A 16,491-nucleotide genomic window follows, 5' to 3' on the forward strand; every position below is an offset into this window, starting at 1 on the left:
CTTAGAAAAGTGGTATGGCTATGAATTGGTGTGGACTCAATCATAGTCTGTCTATAAATATGGATAACTCATCCCTACTTCCTCTCACTGTACCTTGGTGACATCAGTTGGAGCCAGAGTCTGGGAAGTAGCGACCTCCACAGTATCAAGACCAGCCCATACACCTGTCCGTCCAATTGCAAGCAGCGCCACAGATCGCTAGCACACTGATTGGCACACAGCTGTCGATCATGATGCCAAATCTCCATTTTATAGCATCAAATTGTAACGTTAAAAAAAAAAAAGACTTCCAATCCAATAAGTAGTGAGGAGGCCAATGCAGATGGACTGATAAAAAACAAGAGAAGAGCAGAAGGAGAGCAGGGTGAAAGAGGGGGGCAGGGGACAGCGGGATTGATGGGAAACAGGTAAAACAAATCAGGGTGGAGCAGACAAAACACACAAAGGCAGGAAGTAACACCAGACATGACACATTAGGAGTAAACCTATAAAATAATACAGAAAACAAGACAAATCATGAATGAATAACATGAAAAAGGAAAAAAAAAAACAACTGAAAACCAAAAACCCAGAAAACAAATTGCTCATTATACCGTAGAGACAAGAGAATATAAACATCTTATTATACAGTCTGTGGTCTCTAGTAATTGGGTAGAGAAATGTCAGACTGAAGATGGAAACTGAGTGCAACACATTGACAGCTCTGTCTTATATCAGGAAATTTTTTTTACAGACAATCATCTTCCCAGACACTGTATCCTCATGACTTTTAAGGGACCCGGTAGTGCCCTCATGAGGTTGACATTGTTGTATTTCAGTGAATTGTCTCGGCAGCTGTTGATGAATTATCATGATATTTGGCTCAGACATTCACGTTCCCCCTGTCAAGATTAATTAAAATCACTGTGCTTATCCTCTAACTTTCCATTTCGCAGCATCGTCAAGTCTAACTTGTCCAATACTTTGGTTTATGACTAAATACCTCAAAACTAATGGCATCCCCCTCAGTCCCAGCCAATTAACAAATGTAGCATGCTTACAAGCTACCATGATGACGATTACATTCACAAAATGTTCTGGGTTTTGCCCTTATTCAGAAAGAGACAACAGTCTTACTAAGCTCTTGAGCTCTGGGTAGTGACCAAAAGAATGAGATTGCGGATACAAGCGGCCGAAATGAGTTTCCTCTGTCGGGTGGCTGGGGTCAGATTTAGAGATAGGGTGAGGAGCTCAGACATCCGGAGGGAGCTCAGAGTAGAGCTGCTGCTCCTTGGCGTCAAAAGGGGACTGCTGAGGTGGTTTGGGCATCTAATCAGGATGCCTCCTGGGCACTTCCTGTTGGTGTTCTGGGCACGTCCCACTGGTAGGAGGCCAGGGAGGGGACTATATATCTCATCTGGCCTGGGAACACCTTGGGGCCACCCCGGAGGAGCTGGAAAGCCTTGTTGGGGAGAGGGATGTCTGGGGTACTTTGCTTGGCCTGATGCCCCCACAACCCGGCCTCGGATAAGCGAATCAAAATGGATGGATGGATGGACGGACGGACGGATGGATTCCACGAAGTCATTTATGCCATTTTACTTCTTTGTGGCAAAATAGGATTTCTTTTAGTTTCCCACTGGTGGCGGACATGTTAGACTGTGCAAGCACAACCTCCCTCTGTCATTCCTTCAACCACCTTCTTGAAAAGGTCAGAGCTGCTATATTTGCATAGCCTGGTTCCAGACTATAGACCCCGCCCACTCAACTGAGTAGGCTTGCATCTCCGGTCTGGCATACTGCAATGAATTTGCGATTTATCTCGTCCAAACGATGGAAGGACCAATGAACGCCGGGGGTGGGGGCGGGTCTAGCGATTAGCCAATCAACGCCGCGCTGATGTCAAGCTGTGCGCCGGTGGGTAACTGGTGAGGATAGCAACAATGGCGACCGCTACAGATCCTACAGACCACATTAACGATGCTATCGAGGTATTTTGCCACTACTCGCATCAATGGAGGACCAAATTAAGGAAGCTGCTAAACTGGATTTAACGGCAATGCAGCTGGGCGTGCATGACGACAGAGACATTTTAAACGGGCAATGCTCGCTTGTTTTTGGCACCCCCAAAGCATGGATACTAATGACGTCAGATTCTGGGTGAGTCGTTGATCTCTACTGATTGGTTAGGGAAAAAATCAAATTCCCTCCCCCTTGTAAATCGCCTTTAATGGAGGCGATGTCAGACTGAAAGTTCTGGGAGCTTCAGTCTGACACTCAGGCTAATATTTGCACATATCCAAAAAAAAGTTCATATTCAAGTCTTTGATAATGTTTAATAATGTTTAAAAGTAAGTGTTTCTCCTTCGGACCAGAAATGTGGGATTTTCCTTTTGGGTAAGCATCTCTACCCAAGATCTGTATCCATGACAATGCATGGAGCTGACCATAAAGAGACAAGAGGCCCTGCATCGCAAACTGCCGTAACAACCTCAATTAAAACGCATATAGGCTATATACATAAAACCCTAATAATATCGGCATATCCCATGTCTTAACTGGAAAATATTAGTGTGCGTGTACACAAACCCATTGAGATGCAGAACTTGGCAAACATACCCCCCCCCCTCCAACATCAACATGTCAGCATTACTATTGTGAGCATGCTGACGTTGGCATTTAGCTTAAAGCACGGCTGTGCCCATGAGAACTTGGCCTAGAGGGCTTTATGACATAAATCTATTCATTTTAACTCAGACTATGACATTTTATCCCTTTGTTTCAGGAAGAATAAATCATTATACACCTGCAGTGATGATGCAAAATGACAATAATTCATACTTTTCCGAAGCTGTCCACTAAACAGCTGAGTGTCTATTACACTGTGTAGTGAGTCATGAATCACTGAACAAGGAAGTGAGTTTGGATGCAGCAATAATATTGTATACTTCCTGTAATAAAATGTGCTTTTCAAGTAAAATTGACTCTCCTTGAGCTCTGAGACAAAGGACAGGAAGCCCCAGGGGTAATGGGAAATGTGTTGTTAATGTAATGTGAATAAACTTGCTCTAACAAATCTGTGAAATAGAGACGACGGATCCTCTGAGGCCGTACCCTCTTATCTTCTATTTTTGTGCAGCTGCTGTATGCAGATGTGTCTTGCTGCGACTGGATGACAACATTTGTGCTGCACTTTGGGGTGCAGCCTGTGTCTCTGTTCTTTTCTCAGATGCAACATCTGTTTCACTGATTCAAGAGGGAGCAGGGGCGATAAATATATTCATGGCACAGGGTTGGTGATGTTGTGAATTCATGTCAACACTATAAAACATGCTTACGGAGGCTGGAAGCTGAAACATACCTTCAAATTTGGGCTCAGATTTATATATTTGTCAGTAAGATTACACTGCGGCGTAACATTAAATGTGGAATTAATTAGTTGCTGTCGCAGCATCTCTGAATGTGCTGTTTCCCTCCAGAGGGCTGGAAGCTGGACCATAGCTTCTCATTAGAGTGTAATCATTAAACACAATCCCAGGATTTGTACACTAATTCACACAGTTATCCATGAATTAATTAAAAGTTTTCTCAATCCAGTTTTGTGCTTATGATCCTGCTGTGTAATGTGTCGACTGGAAACTGCAGAGTCATAATAAGGTTCTGTGCGTTCTTGTTATTATCCAGACATTTGGACATGTGATTGGTTAGAGGGCGGCAAACCCCACAACAAACAGACAGGAGCTACTGAGTGGCATCGTGGCTGCAGAGTGTGGGCTAAAAGAGATTAATGATGTTGTTATTACACTCTGTTACATCAGTGACAGCTGTGGGTCGACATGTTCTTCTGTGCCTGAGTGCCGTCATGAAATATTTACCTCTGCTGATATCAGTCTGACAGATATCTCCATCATTTAACTTTCCAGTAATGTTTTGTACATTAACTATTTTGTAGCAGCGTAATTGGTCATGTTCTAGAGCTGGACGGAGATGGTACCTTTAAGGCTCCTTTAGAGCAATATGAATTGATTTATTGGCCAACATGTGGGGGAGGGGGCCCAGCAATGTTGATGTTCGTTAACTGTTTCCAGTGGACACTGAGCAACATTATCACTTATTTGACATTGTATTTCAGGCCACCTAATGCATGTAAGCCAATATTCACTCTCCTGTTTTGGTCTCCACCAGCTACTGAGGAAAATATATTGACCTTTATGTGGAATTTATATTTCCGTGTTGAATCGATGCCATAGCCTACGCTGTAGCCTGACGTGCACCTCCCCAGAAATGTCACTACACATTGCGGTGACACAGACCTCCTGTCTATTTTTGTAAGCTGAAACCATTTCCCTCAGTGGACACAAAACTTTTATTAATTTTAATTTCACAGATAAGAAACAATAAATTGTGAAGACACTAAAGTCTCCACTAAAATAGCATTATAAGTCTTGTGTGTAATTTATCCTTGCTTTGTATGAGCAGAGGAAATCTCCACTCGTTGCTAGGCTAATTTTATACAATGTAAAATGCCATAGGCTTGTGCTAATAACGTTAGCATGTTATTTGTTTGGAAAATGTGTTGATTTGTCGGTGAACCTTGTGAGTGACAAATTTTGTAACGTTACCTTTGTTAAATGCTGCTGTTGTCCCTGACTTCATATGAGAAGAGGAAAAGATCGCCGGCTGCTAGGCTAATTTATACAATGTAAAATGCCATCGGTTTGTGCTAATAACGTTAGCATGTTGTATTTGTTTTGAAAACATGTTTAGTATAAGACAGTTTTGTCAGTGAACCTTGTGAGTTGTCATGGCGCAAAATTTTGGACCATTACCTTTGTTACATGTTGCTGTTGTCCCTGGTTTTATATGAGAAGAGGAAAAGATTGCTAGCTGTTAGGCTAATTTATACAATGTAAAATGCCATTGGCTTGTGCTAAAAACATTAGCATGTTGTATTTGTGGGGAAAATGTGTACTTGTGTTTGAATTTGTCATTATTAAACCATGTTTAATATGTGTTTAATGTGTGTTTTAAATCAACTAAACTTCACAGAAACCCAGCTGCCTACTAGTGTTTTGGAGGTGTAACTGCATAGTGACACAGACACCACTGTACAAGTATAAATGCTCATAACGGCATAGACGACGTGCGTAGGGATTGTTTGTATGTTTTAAAGTGTCCGCCTGCACCAAATTTGACCATAATAATTAACATACGTCTTGGGTGATTAGATCACATGTAGACAGTGCTAAATACAAGTGCAAACGAGCTCCAAGATGCATTGTGATCCGATCACTTCAGTGACCAGAAGGACAAACCAGAGGGACCCTGCATCAATTGTGTATTTTTCTATTTCACTGTAATTGTGTTTGTTATATTTGAATTGCTGCTTAATAAATACAAATGTATTGTAACATGTGTCACATGGTCGTCTTTATCCTTTTAAGTGGAAGCTGTAAATGTGTTGGTATGACTAAGTGTGTAACTTGCATACTGCTGTAGTTGACATTCTCAAGTCAGAACCGCTTTTACAGTTTGATATTACAGTGAGCATTTTGAGGTTTACACGGCATTTAAAATAGTGATGGTGAAAACACACTCAGAATTGGTTCAAAAATGTAACTTTTTAACTATTTGAAGACACTGATTGAACGGTTACATTTAAACCATATTTCACCGGGATTTGGAATATTGACTTTCAGTGAAGAAATTTGAATGTGATTTCTTAGCAAGGCTCCAAAAATAATGATAGATTATTATTTGCACACTGTAGAAGATATATATTACAAGTCCTGGTGTGAGTTCTTTTTTTTGACCCTCCCCAAAGCTTGTACAAAGTACCACTATTTTAAGCTCAAATTTGGTGATATATGTATTTTCTGATGGGAGTGTTTGTCACAAGTGATGTGTCCAATGTCTGTCGGAAATTTGAAAATCCAACAGTAAGTTGTTTTTTGTTTTTTACATTTTGTGGCTATGATAAATGGTGTCTTTTTTTAGAGAGAGAGAAAACCTGTCTTCCAAACCTGCCTGTCTTCTTTAAAAAAATCGGCAGAAAAGTAATTACAAAATACAACCATTTAAAGTTGTGTGCCCCTCCCCTAAGTCAAAATAAAAAAACATTAGTCCATAATTAGTGCATAAAAAATGATTTGACATCCCTTCTCCTTTTTGCACCAGGCTAAATATATACACTCACTGGTCACTTTATTAGGTACACCTTGCTCGTACCAGGTTGGACCCCTTTTACCTTCAGGACTGCCTTAATTCTTGGTGTCACAGATTCAACAAGGTGCTGGAAACATTCCTCAGAGATTTTGGTCCATATTGACATGATAGCATCACACAGTTGCTGCAGATTTGTCGGCTGCACATCCATGATGTGAATCTCCCGTTCCACCACATCCCAAAGGTGCTCTATTGGACTGAGATCTGGTGACTGTGGAGGCCACTGGAGTACAGTGAACTCATTGTCATGTTCAAGAAACCAGTTTGAGATGATTTGTGCTTTGTGACATGGTGCGTTATCCTGCTGGAAGTAGCCATCAGAAGATGGGTACACTGTGGTCATAAAGGGATGGACACGGTCAGCAACAATACTCAGGTAGGCTGTGGTGTTTAAACCATGCTCAGTTGGTACTAAGGGGCCCAAAGTGTGTCAAGAAAACATCCCCCACACCATTACACCACCACCACCAGCAGCCTGAACCGTTGATACGAAGCAGGATGGATCCATGCTTTCATGTTGTTTGTCGCACCAGAAATCCAGACTCATCAGACCAGGCAACCTTTTTCCAGTCTTCTGTTATCCAGTTTTGGTGAGCCTGTGTGAACTGTAGCCTCAGTTTCCTGTTGTTAGCTGACAGGAGTGGCACCTGGTGTGGTCTTCTGCTGCTGTAGCCCATCTGCTTCAAGGTTGGACGTGTTGTTGGTTCAGAGACGGTCTTCTGCAGACCTTGGTTGTAACCAGTGCTTATCTGAGTTACTGTTGCCTTTCTATCATCTTGAACCAGTCTGGTCATTCTCCTCTGACCTCTGGCATCAACAAGGCACTTTCACCCAGAGAACTGCCGCTCACTGGATGTTTCCTCTTTTTCGGACCATCTTCTGTAAACCCTAGAGATGGTTGTGTGAGAATCCCAGTAGATCAGCAGTTTCTGGCACCAACAACCTTGCCACGTTGAAAGTCACTTAAATCACCTTTCTTCCCCATTCTGATGCTGTTTGATCTTCAGCAGGTCGTCTCAAACATGTCGACATGCCTAAATGCATTGAAATGCTGCCACGTGATTGACTGAATAGCTATTTGTGTTAATGAGCTGTTGCACAGGTGTACCTAATAAAGTGGCTGGTGAGTGTGTGCATATATGAAATACTTTTAGATAGATTTTAGAGGGATACAGCAAATAAAAAATATAAGCGTTCGAATAAATCCCAGTAATATATTTATCTTCTATATTTTTTTTATCATTGATTTCTTTAACTCCTGCTTTACAGCTGACACCCCTGTACTGAGGGATGCTCCCACAATTTCCCTGTCGGCCAATGAGCTTCATGGACCGACTGCAGTAATGAATTCACTACACCCCTCACGTTCCCGGCATGCATTGTGGAGAGAGCGAGAGAGGAGGAGAGATAGAGAGGGTGGGGGGGCTTGGCTGGGAGGCTGAGGAGGACCTGAGCGCAGAAGAAGAAGAAGCAGCAGCAGCATTAGAGGAAGAAGAAGAAGAAGAAGAAGAAGAAGGGTCATCATCCGACACTCATCAGTGACAGCTGCTCAGGTAGGCTAAATCATTTGCGCATTTATCCCCGCCATCCTTCCGACGTTTTGCTCCTAACATTTATCGGTGTGTGTGTTTCTCGCTGTGGGCTGTGCTTTTAGGAGAAATTAGCTGTTTCACACAATGAAGCTCATCTTTTCCGTTTTTTTTTTTTGTTGCTGTTGTTATTATCATCCCTCGGATAAGATGGGGTTTGACCTGTGAGCGCAGTGTTTTGCTGTGTCAGGCTGGTGTGAATGGTTTGACAGCTTGGTGATGTACTACAGTGGGTTTGTGCAGGGATTCCCTCAGCCATGTCTCTGCAGCCTCCAGTCCAGTCACTCCTCCGCTGAGCGTTTCATTAGGGGAGGGAGGTGGGAAAGGTGGGGGGTATCCATTTCATGATTGTGATTTCAAAGGAGGGAGGGTGGATTAGAAAGTCAGTTTACTCACATTTCAAGGCAGAGGTTAATTTCTATCCTAACAAAAGACACTGCGCATCTTATTTAGAGATTATAAAGTGATGCAGTTAATCAGCATTTTAGCTCTTGTTAAGCAATATTTATCTCTAAACTCTGACTGCACTGCCTCACGATAATGGCCAGCTTTTACCCATATTTTACAAACTGTGCCAAAACAAAACTACCCATATTTATAATTTTACAACAGTTAGTCCCGACCGAGTAATTTGATTGGACGAGAGGCATTCCGTGAGTGGGACATGTTACAGTAAAATCACTCCGCTCACAGGTGTTATAAATATAAATACAACCGCTAATTAACCAGCTGTCACACTTGCTACATTGACGCAAACTGACACTACCCTACACCAAGAAGATGGATATTTTCCTCCAAATCACATTTGAATTAAATTATGAGTGTTCGTCAGGAGAGGACGAGGAAAAGGACAGCCAGGACGAGGAAAAGGACAGCCAGGACTCTTCTGTGCAGACCTCCAGGTGTGTTTGAATCCGGCCGTGCCAACATCCAGGTTTGACAACGTTTCATCAGCCGAACTGGACGAAGTTACACAGCTGCAGATCAATGTAAATACAAAGTAGCTTGTGAGTTCCCAGCGTGTGTGCTGCGTTGCCTGGCAACAGACTGGCGAACTGTTTTTTTTTTTATCACGGAGCTACATAACATACTTAAATAATTTATTTCATCACCTTTTGTTAACATTTCCTTACTCAGCATTGCTGTTTAAGCTGTTGTTGAACTGTTGTATAAAAGCAATATCACACTCTGGAGGTCGTGACGTTGTACTGCACATCGTCACGGTTGTGATTCGGTCATAGGCCCGAGGCCGCATGTCGAGTGCTGAAGACGATATACAGTACAACATCACTCCCTCTCTTGTGATATTGCGTAATTAAAAATGAAATGCCCACTTTTACCAACGGTGTTCCAGAACACAAGTGATATATCGTCCCCCCTTAAAGTAGAAGTGTCGAACTTGTTGGCAAAGAGTTAGCATCAGTGGATATGGAGCGATATTAGCATATTTTAGTTGTATTTCTGGCCACCTTCTGAATATAAGTCCAATAGTCACTCTCCTTTTAGCTCTTGTTTTGGTCTTCACCAACTCTTATGACATAAATGGCAGCCAGCTGTCAAAAGGTTTAAAGGCACCACTATGTTCACAAGCTAGCTGCTAACTAACAGTAGCTGTTTGGTGCTGGGCAGGTAGTGTACCCTGGTTTTATTGGAGCTTTTTAGAACAAAATAGTTGCCTGAAATTTATGCTAATCCTAACTCCTGTTTTTCTCTTATAACCCTTTAAGTAAATATCTGCTTTTATAGGTGCTGTGCTCCAATGTGTTCACTGGCTAGCCGCTAACTAATTTAGCTAGCCGCTAACTTACATTAGCTGTTTGGTTCTGGGCAGGTAGTGTACCCTAGTTTTATTTGAAATTTTTAGGGCAAAAAAGCTGCCTGAGATATTTTTTACCCTAACCATTGTCTTTCTCTAATAACCCTCAAAGGTAATGTTGTTCTTTTTAGCTTCTGTGCTCCACTATGTTCACAAGCTAGCCGCTAACTAACAGTAGCTGTTTGGTGCTGGGCAGGTAGTGTACCCTGGTTTTATTGGAGCTTTTTAGAACAAAATAGTTGCCTGAAATTTATGCTAACCCTAACTCCTGTTTTCTCTAATAACCCTTTAAGTAAATGTGCTTTTATAGGTGCTGTGCTCCAATGTGTTCACTGGCTAGCCGCTAACTAACTTTAGCTAGCTGCTAACTTACATTAGCTGTTTGGTTCTGGGCAGGTAGTGTACCCTAGTTTTATTTGAAATTTTTAATGCAAAAAAGCTGCCTGAGATATTTTTTACCCTAACCATTGTCTTTCTCTAATAACCCTCAAAGGTAATGTTGTTCTTTTTAGCTTCTCTGCTCCACTATGTTCACTAGCTAGCTGCTAACTCAAGTAAGGTAGCTGCCAACTAACATCAGCTGTTTGGTGCTGGGCAGGTAGTGTCCCCTGGTTTTACTAGAAATCTTTTGACAAAAAAGCTGCCTGAGATTTTTGCTAATCCTAACACGTGTTTTCCTCTAATAACCCTTGAAGTAAATATCTGTTTTTGTAGCTGCTGTGCTCCACCATGTTAACCAGCTAGCGGCTAACTCATGTAAGCTAGCTGCTGGCTTTTTGGTGCTGGTCAGGTAGTGTACCCTGGTTTTATTAGATCTTTTTAGGACAAAAAACCTGCCTGGGATTTCTGTTAACCCTAACACCTGTTTCTATCTTATAACCCTTGAAGTAAATATCTGTTTTTATAGCTTATGTGCTCCACTACGTTCACAAGCTATCTGCTAACTAACTTTAGCTAGCCGCTAACTGACATTAGCTGTTTGGTGCTGGGCAGGTAGTGTCCCCAGGCTTTATTAGAAATTTTTAGGACAAAAAAGCTGCCTGAGATTTCTGTTAACCCTAACACGTGTTTTATCTAATAACCTTTGAAGTAAATATCTGTTTTTATAGCTTCTGTGCTCCACTATGTTCACTAGCTAGCCGCTAACTAACATAAGCTAGCTGCTAATCAACATTAGCTGTTTGGTGCTGGGCAGTTCATGTACCCTGATATTATTGGAGCTTTTTAGGACAAAATAAGTTGCCTGAAATTTATGCTAACCTTAACTCCTGTTTTTCCTCTAATAACCCTTTAAGTAAAATCTCTTTTTATAACTGCTGTGCTCCACTATGTTCACTAGCTAGCCGCTAACTAACTGAAGCTAACCGCTAACTAACATTAGCTGTTTGGTGCTGGACAGGTTGTGTCCCCTAGTTTCATAGGGACCAAAAAAAGCTTGAGATTTTTATTAACCCTAACCATTGTCTTCCTCCACTAACCCTCGGAGGAAATATGTTTTTGTAGCTGCTGTGCTCCACCATGTTCACTAGCTAGCTGCCTACTTTGTCCACTGTTTGGTGGTGGACAGGTTGTGTACAGAATGGGCGGACTGATTGTTTTTACAGAATAGGTTCCTTCAAGTTGATAGATCCGAACCTTTTGAGTTTTGATACTTTTTGTAAAATATGGTGTCAGTTTCCCCACAACGCTCTGTTTTTGTACATGAATGTTTGGCTAGACTGCTAGTGCCGCTCCCCCACTAAACTTAAACAAATTGCCAGTCACTTTGTATAGGTTTACATTAATAGAGTCCTCCAGGGATGACAGTTTTCTGTAGGACGACATGGAAGTTAGCATCGCTCTGTTTCCCTCATCAGAAAGCCTGTGGGATTTGAATGAAATAGCCGGAAGTAAAAAGCTAACATAAGGCTATCAATGAACTACACTATGGTCGCATGAGTTAATGTTGCCCCCACAGTGAGGCTGTAAAGCCGCATTTGTCATGATGACGTTCTCTAGTCTCATTTAGCCAGTTGTGAGCAACCGGCCTTTTTAAGACACCTAAAAGCTTCAAAATTCACGAGTGGGGTATTTACTGATGTATTTTACATTGTAGAACAAAACATGACAGTCTCTTAAGCTTATGTTAACCACAGACCTTATTTCAGGTGTCTAACTAAAAACCCATTCAAAAAACCTGATAACTTTGATGCGAGGAAACCAGGAGTGGAAAAATGCTAACTCGTTTCTGGGTTTGAGTCATTCCTGGGGCACTCTATAAAGTTACAATATTAATTTCAATGCATTGGTTCAGCATCCCACTTGTATTTAACATTAGTTTGGCTATGTAAACTCAATTCGATGTTACAGAAATGTCACTGACCAACAATCTATAGTTCTTTTAGGGTCAAGTAGCAGTTACCTCCACAGCCTTGTGATGCATTCTGCTGGTGTCGCCATATTTCATGGTTCACCTGATCTGTTTCCTTTGCTCTTTATAATCAGCCTGTTATTTAAACAGCTCATCTTCTTTGTAGTGTTTATGTTGTTCCCACGTTGAAACTTAAAGCTCATGGACACACAAAAGACAGAGGGCAACTATCTGAGGAGCAAGTGAATGAGCCACTGGCGTTGGCTGGCAAAGGTCTTGACTCAAGCCAGATTTATTCGGTCCTCATTCACTCACTGTAGCACACAGCATGAGCTATTCTCTATGATAACAACAAGTTTGATAGGCTGAACTAGTACGTACCGGACACTAAAAAGAGTTGTTTAAAAAGATTAATTAGTTCATTTTGAATGATCACTAGTACAATGAGGGTTTTTTTCATCCAAAACAGCTGCTTACTGCTGCAGCAAACAATGCTACTCAGTGCTGTGAGAGTAAGGCAAAAAATTAAAGTTGCAGGTGGAAAACAGTGAGCTTAAAGACACCAAGGCAGTTTGTCTCTCAAACAGACTGCACTGTTATTTGCAAGTGACCAGATTGAAATTGTGTGTCCGGACATCACCAACCTATCTGCATGGGTTGCTGTGGTAATGGTGTTGGTGTCAGTAGTATGTTAGTATGTTATGTAGTAACACAGGGACCACAGGAGGTGCGCTGGGCTTTGAAGCTAATTTTTGGCCAAACAGTGGGATTACAACTTCCAGCTCCATTATGTGATGCCATGGGGCAGAGGAAAATGCTCAGCGAATTCTTTTTTTAGCACCACAACCCTCGTGAAATGACTTGTTTTAGCATCAGAATTTGATCCATTCAGTCCCAATACATTTCGAAGAGCTACAATAGCTGCACAATGAAATAATTTTATTTCCATTCAAGTTAGCAGAGCAATAAACCACAAGTTAGCTGCTTAGCTTGTCAGAGTCTGTCGTGCATTTGCTCTAATGTGCCCAACAATGCAAACGGTCTGGGTAATCTGGGAATTACTGGTGACCAATCCGTGCCTAAAACCCAATCTGGCCTACCCTCTGACCAATGGGCTGTCCTGACTCTAACCATTCAAGTTAAATGCCGAATCCCAACCACCTTTGCACACACAAAGAACAAATCAGGTTTCCGGTACAGCTCGGGCAGCAACAAATGACCAGCAGCATGGATTCTGCTCAACACTTCAGCTGTTCTGACAAATAGAGCCACCACTCACAATGACTTACCAACACAATGTGTGTATTTGACGTGCATTTAAGAGGCAAAAAAATTATATTCCAGAGGACTCGCCCATACTTTTAAACACATATGGAGTTGCTTATTCTAAAATGTATTTTCTTCCTGACAGAATTACCGACTTTAAAATTTATAGCAGTACTAATTTATATATATCACAACTAATAGGTCATACTGAGCAGGAAGCTCTGTTTGGCTGAACTTAGTCACTCTGGATTTGACGCCGACGTTGCAAAATCTAATTGGAAATGCATTTCAAAACGAATGTGGTTTTGATCTGATTTGCAAAAATTGCATTTCATGTGTTTTTTGCTGTCCAGACTTTTGATACAATCTGGATATGCTGGGAAACAGATTTGGGCTGGAAGCAAGGCCTGTAACTCTGGGTAGAGCTGAGGAGAACTGCAAAGTCACATTTGTCACTATGAATGACTCCTTTCATATGCAAGCTGTCGTTATCATATATATAAAAAAGCAACCAACAAATTTTAGCCACTTAAAGGATATTTCAAGAGATGTGAGTGCAATTGCGTCTTTCTGTGAAAGATGGGGTCTGACATGGCAACAGTTTTTGGCATTAAATTTCAGAGAGGACTGTTCTTTTCTAACTAGATTTAAAGGGGCCGGCTCATTTAGAAAAAGGTGATGTCACATATTTCTGTTCATCAGAATTTAGTAATATTTGAATTTGAATCTAATTATGTTTTGGGGGTTTTCAACCAGAGTTATGGTAACTTCACTTTTGGCTCAAAAATGACTTCACCTCGGTATCCAGTGGATTCAGTGTTAAGGCTCAGCTCTGAATACTGATGATAATGACGCCATAATGCAAAATAAACACCATGAAATATTAATCAGGCAATCAGGAGGCAGGCACAAGTATTCCCTCCATAACCAGTTATCTATTTTGTCTCCCAACACATAGTCCTCGGCATGAAAGGCTGACTGCAGCCACTAATGATCCCCCTTTTCCCCTGGTGAAATGATAAATTGCAAAATAGCAGTGACCTTTTGTCCTTAATCAGCTGGTTCAGTGTTTCTCTGTGTGCACCGGGCCTCATAGAGAGAAGTGTCCACTTTGTGAGGGGAGGAGACTTTGATGTAGAGACAAGTCGTATCAATGTGGGGGCTGGTTTGTTGTCAGTGGAGCTTTGAACCAATATGCTGCTGATGCTGTTTATATGGAAGTGATTCATCAACAGTCTGTTAGTCATAACTTAGATCTGAATGGAATGGATGGTGTATTGTGTTAATTAGGGGCATGGCTTAGTTTTGAACTGAAAATCTCGGTTTTGTGGTGTTTGGCTCAACCATGGGGGGTTTCCCAAGCTCAGATATGTTGTCGCTTTTAACCTAAAGGTTCTTGATAATGTCTTGAGTGAGGCTGTATCTTTCTCTGGGAGGGTCCAGCATGTAGCAAAGGTCTGCCTCATTGTCTGTGTGTGGATATGCATGTGGTGACTGCAGTAAGAAGTGCGGTGAGGTCACTGTGTGGTGACTCGGCTGTGACTCCTCGCCTCACCAGCTTGTCGCTGCTGCTGCTGCTGCTGCACACACTGCTGCAGACACTCTCACAGCGAGCTGAGACTGTTGTGTCGCCGAGCACATTCTGTCACCGCAGCCATCAAGGTTCACAGTCGAAGGGTGACTTTCTTGTTCCTGCTGGGTAGTTCTGCAGAAAGCTGCAAGATACTCAGAGTAGGCTTTAGGCCTAGTCCACACCGATACGGGTATTTTTGAAAACAGGTTTTTTTCCCTTGGTCCTTAAAAAAACATTACTGTCCAAGTGCTGTTATGAAAAAATCTCCATCTGAATGAAAATGCAGAAACACAATATCTAAATAAAACAACATCTAACCTAATTTATAATTAAATTTCAGCTGAAATGAGAGGCACTTTGCGCCGTGCAGTATGAATGTAAACCCTGCACATTATCTGACAACTCACTTAAAGTCTCTCCAATTTCCCACCATGCTGTTTTGAAACTCCAGTCAACTGGAGCATCATCGTGGGGAGGGGACTGCTGTCTGACTGCTCTGTAGCACCCACTAGTGGCAGGTGACTGCATGACAGTTAAGCGGCCTTGTACGTGAATAAAACACTAACTGGTTTCACTGACTTATATTTCTGGTGCTGACTAGCAAGGGGGAGGACGTTTAATCGTTTGACATCTAATTGCGCTTTTAAACGGGAAATGAATGGGATCAGAAATTAATTTAAGCCTGAAATTAATCAGAAGTTGCTGAATTTATTATTTGTCAAAAAACTTACAGAACAATCTCAGGATTGAGCTTCAGATCAGTTTTGATCACAAGAGCAAGAGAACACAGCTACCTACAGTACAGATAATGACTCATTTTACTCGGTTGATGCTTGCTCTCTGAAAAAGTACACTCTGGATACTCATTTCATTGATGTTGCAAGCCAAAATCTTCATTTTCCCTGTCTACATCTCAACACTGAAATCGAGCTTCTGACAACTTCACCATGGATTAATTTTACAAAATATCCATTTTCAGTGACCTTAGTAAGCGTTTGAGTGAAAAGCGATGCATAGAATGAGCTACGTTTTTAAATATACCAGTGCATGTGTGGACAAGGCCGTAAGCTCCATTGCTTTTGATTTATATCCTGATCTGTCTGTTTCAAAGCTTTGTCAGTGTAATTATCTCCCATCATCTTATTATATCTTGTGTGGCTATGCTTATGTTTGAGAAAAGCCTTTAATATCTGTACAAAATAGAGACAGTTTGCTGAGAGCATCTCACAGCACTGAAATCAACAGTCTAAGCCTAATAGTGTCTTCACAAGCTGGCATTTTACAAGTTTGGCAATGGCTGATTAAAATAAGCAGCAGGCCTCCACACAACCTCCCACAACAACTCAACACCATCTTCTCTGTAGACGTCTCGCTACAGCAGAGGCGACAACATACTGGAAGTTAGATATCTTGGCACTGAATCCATGCTGTTACTGAAGTTTAAGATGTTGTTCTATGAGTATAATCCACTCCTGATGTGACGTTTCTTGCAGATCGTATTTGTGGAAAAGATACAACAAAACTGTAGTTGTGTTATTGAAATGTGTTGCAGTTGTGGCACGTTAATCAGCCTTTAAGAGTTGCCCACCCTTATAGAATTTAATTAGGCTGGGATTCATTCACTGTACTAATACGTCATATCCTACACGATCAAATATACTGATGTTAATGGCATGCATAAAATATAACTGAG

General features: G+C 41.5%; 1 protein-coding gene across 2 annotated transcripts in view; it reads left to right on the forward strand.

The window, feature by feature from the left end:
• Nucleotides 1-7,616: 7,616 nt before the first annotated feature.
• Nucleotides 7,617-16,491, forward strand: part of LOC125882566 (synapsin-3-like) — a 187,155-nt gene continuing 178,280 nt past the window's right edge. Inside the window, exon 1 of one of the 2 annotated variants that reach the window (XM_049566343.1) lies at nucleotides 7,617-7,757. The gene's annotated coding sequence lies outside the window, so the exon portion shown is untranslated. Of the gene's footprint in view, nucleotides 7,758-8,450; nucleotides 8,696-16,491 lie in introns of those variants that run through there. The other variant, XM_049566344.1, reaches the window with a different exon arrangement.

Source organism: Epinephelus fuscoguttatus, linkage group LG22, assembly GCF_011397635.1.
Source record: "Epinephelus fuscoguttatus linkage group LG22, E.fuscoguttatus.final_Chr_v1".
Lineage (NCBI taxonomy): Eukaryota > Metazoa > Chordata > Actinopteri > Perciformes > Serranidae > Epinephelus > Epinephelus fuscoguttatus.